At 36.9% G+C, this 4,115-nt stretch overlaps 1 long non-coding RNA gene across 1 annotated transcript in view; it reads left to right on the top strand.

Moving 5' to 3' along the window:
• LOC107586057 (uncharacterized) overlaps nt 1-968 on the top strand; it is a 1,501-nt gene extending 533 nt beyond the window's left edge. The window contains exons 2-3 of the long non-coding RNA XR_001609313.1: nt 11-86; nt 834-968. This is a non-coding gene — a long non-coding RNA (uncharacterized lncRNA). The remainder of the gene's footprint in view (nt 1-10; nt 87-833) is intronic.
• Nucleotides 969-4,115: the final 3,147 nt, after the last annotated feature.

Raw genomic sequence — 4,115 nt, 5'->3', positions numbered from 1 at the left:
TTTTTTTTAGGTGGTTGCATTTACGTGATGTTTTTCTGCTCAAAGCTTTTGTAAACTGCTTTGAATGATCTGCATCTGTAAATTTGGTGAGCATAACCCAAAAGTTTTAATCCTACTTATTTATACTTGTCATTTTACCTTAGCTTTTGGTTGTTTAAAGGGGTCATGCCATGGATATTTGATTATTCTGTTCCTTGAGGTTTCTTATAATGAAATAGGGCTGTGAATTGCCAAGAATCTGGCAATACGATACATATCACAATACAGGGGTTATGATACAATATATTTCAATACTGTAAGAAATAGGGCTGCACGATATTGGAAAAAGCTGACATTGTGATATTTAAAAAAAAAAATTCTAGTATTTAATTATCCATTTATTTTGAACAAAACAGTTTCATAAATGTCATGTTTTAGATTGTAGGTTGTCTTGTACACTGTCAAGGACAAAGCTAATCAGCAAAACTTTATATCAAAAGCATCCTAAATGTTACATGTGTTTGCACCTTATTGTAGTGATTAACCTTTCCTGGTATTGCTGTTTTAAATAGCCCACCATAATCTGTAGTCTGAGCCTGTCAAGGGCTAATGGCAATTGCAAATATGTTACTTGTTAGTTTGAAAGAAAATTATTTGAATCGCTTTCAAATGTTTTATTTTTATTTTTTTGCCAAAAAAACCCCTGCGTGTCCTCCACCCCCGGAAAAAGTTCAGGCTTAGGATTTTTTTTGCTTTAACTGATGTAATAATTTTTAACCCTTTTTCATTGTATGCCTTTACAAACTGCATTTCAACTGTATGTTTACATGTATTTTTCCCTCTTCTTCTCTCAGATAAATGCTGAATTACAACAATGTCCCTACAATCCAGAATTTTGTCTCGGTTAGATATGCTGTCTGAAAAATTTCTAAGAGTATTTAAAAAGCAAGGAGGGCAAATAGGAGGAAGACTGCAGACCATCATGGAACCCATGGCTCAAGTATGTTAGAGATTTTGTTTTTGGTGTGTGTACATTTTATTGGGGAAAACACTGATCTATGACTTGGCTGGACATAAAAAGTGCATTAAGTCATTTTGGAATAACAATATGGCCACTCGAACACTTTCGGTGGCTTAACCACCTGCTGGGAATTTAGGATTCCATGAGCAATCCAGTCATTTATATAGATCAGTGGGGGTAAAAATGTATAATAAAAAAAAAAACCTCTGCTCTGCTTGTCACCCTTGGCCATGACGGTGATGTCGATATTGGACGAGATTGTATTATCAAGGGGCTCTGCATATACCTCAACGAGGATCCAGACAATTTAGTGAAAGAGTATGTGGTAAGTACAGGTGAAGTGAAGTGACATGTTGCCAAGTATGGTGACCCATACTCTGAATTAGTGCTCTGCATTTAACCCATCCAAAGTGCACACACACAGCAGTGAACACACACAAACCGTGAACACGCACCCGGAGCAGTGGGCAGCCATTTTTTTTTTTGCTGCGGCGCCCGCAGAGCAGTTGGGGGTTCGGTGCCTTGCTCAAGGGCACCTCAGTCGTGGTATTGAAGGTGGGGGGGGGGGGGGGACATTCACTTCCCCCCCACCCGGAGCAGTGGGCAGCCTTTTTTTTTTTTGCTGCGGCGCCCGCAGAGCAGTTGGGGGTTCGGTACCTTGCTCAAGGGCACCTCAGTCGTGGTATTGAAGGTGGGAGAGAGTGTGGTACATTCACTTCCCCCACCTACAATCCCTGCCGGTACGAGACTTGAACCCACAATCTTGGGTTACGAGACCGACTCTCTAACCATTAGGCCACGACTTCCCCATTATGTCTTAGTTTAATGATTATAACATATGCTTGAATGCAGGATGTGATGTCATGAGATTAATACATGCTATATATTTTTAAAACATTAAACTCACAACAATATTATGCGTCTCTTACAACTTTATATCCCGCATTGAAGCATATATTGGGAGTTTAGTTTTTTTAATGAATAAATTATATAATGTTTGTCGTATGGTGATACGAGCAGGGGATTTGTTGAATGAGTAGCTGTGTAGCCTATACTCTTGACAGCTGGTGAAATAAAACCACCCGCCAGTAAATTCGAGCAACGTTCTGAGTTGCCGTATTAAGCTACAAACAAGTAGAAAATAATTTATTTGTAGATTATACAACAGCAAATAGGAAAACAGACAAAACAGAAAAGGTAAGAAGGGATATTTGAGAAAGGAGCATAGCCGCAGACCCATAGCGGAACTAAATTTACCCCGCGTCACGTGATTTGCTTGGCCTTGTCTTGTTCTCATTATATACAAGTTCACATTTTCATTAGATCTACATTATTAATTGATTGAAATTGCATTTTTTTAAATAATATTCCCAGAGAAGTGCCCAATGTTCTGTTAAATCTAATTTTGTCTGTGCATTCTGCTGACGAAGCCTTCATCCAAAAATCCAATGAGACCACCACAGTGGGAATCTACGTCCTTAAATTTCATGACGAATCTCAGGACATCGGGATTGTCCTTAAAGGCCAGAACGTCTTGCAAGGCTTGGACAACTTTGCATTAGCTACGGCAATGCTTTTTGATCTAATGTATGCTTTAAATCTCAACTACCCACCTGAAATGAAATATACCCTCGAGGTACTGCAGAAAGAAGTCATGGAGCTGGAAGGCTGCACTCTTATCAGAGAAAGCTCAAGTTCTTAGAAACAGACTCTATGAGTGAGCCATTTCCATGGTACGGCAGGTACTTCCTCTTGGAATAAGGACCACTGCGTTCCTTTTTTCATTTCACACACTCACAAAGAAAACTTATACCGCACATACGGAGGCTCATTATTCTCCACCTGTTCCACTACACGTTTGATGGTGTCTTGTTTTATACGTCATGACAGGATATATGCTGTCATTGTTCATAGTTATTCGTTGCATACCATGAAGCAGTTTTAACATCTCACAGAGAAAGCTCATTTTTGTAGCACATACTCAGTGAAAAAATGTATTGTACTTTGGGCTACTTTATACTCCTCATTACTGTTAACCTTTTCCAGAACACCTGTTTGGTGGTGTCTTGTCGTTTACTTAATGTTTGTTTTGTTGCATTTTATTATATCTAAATGGTCTAAAGACCGAGGATAGGCTGTCGTTGTTTGTAGTCATTCGTTCTTGGAATGCAAGCAGTTTTTAACTTCACACAGAGAAAGCTTATTTCTGTAGCACATACTTGGTGGAAAAATTAATTGTACTGTTAAAAATAATACAGAGATTTGATGTCTTATGCTTTTAAGACAAAAACGTCTAGAGAAGCTTTGGACTACTTTATACTCATCATTATTGTTCAACTTTTACCACAACACCTGTTTGATGGTGTTTTGTCTTTTACTTAATGTTTGTTTTGTTGAATTTTACTCTGAATTGTCTAATGACAGGATATGCTGTCATTGTTCGTAGTCATTCATTCATGGAATTTAAGCAATTTTTTAATCTTAAAACAGTTTTTGTAGCACATACTGTGAAAATTTATTGTACTGTTAAAAATACAGTGAATTGATTCAAGAAATGTTTTTGCTTGTCTTGCTACTTTTTAAAAAAAAAACTGTTGTATTAATGTTGTAGCTAAGACTAGTAGATGTTCAAAATACATTTATTTATGAAAACCAGCTTACAGTATTCTAAAACTAGAACTAACCAGGTTAGTTTTATTTATTGAGAAACCACTGCATATATGAATGAAAGACATTAAAATCGCGTATGTTTAACAAACATAAATTATGTAGCTTAAACATATAAAAATCATGTTGAGTAAATCTAACTTTTAATATGTGCAACCGATGTACATATTTTTTTTTGTTAATCCTAACCCTTTTTTTTGTTAATCCTTTTCGCGCCTTGTGCTTAAACGTTCAAATACACAGTTATGTGTCAAAATACCAGTCTTTGAGAGTATCCTCGTCAACACAGTCAGTTGTGTCTTACATGAACGTTAACCGTTAAAGGGGTCATATGATGCTGCTAAAAAGAACGTTATTTGGTGTAATGAAATGTTAATGCGGTTTAAAGTAAAAAAAAAACATTATTTTCCACATACTGTACATTATTGTTTCTCTATGCCTCGCCTTT

This window comes from Sinocyclocheilus grahami, unplaced genomic scaffold (assembly GCF_001515645.1).
Source record: "Sinocyclocheilus grahami isolate Dianchi unplaced genomic scaffold, SAMN03320097.WGS_v1.1 scaffold76.1, whole genome shotgun sequence".
Classification (NCBI taxonomy): Eukaryota; Metazoa; Chordata; class Actinopteri; order Cypriniformes; family Cyprinidae; genus Sinocyclocheilus; species Sinocyclocheilus grahami.
This window is presented reverse-complemented; position numbering and strand designations above follow the sequence as displayed.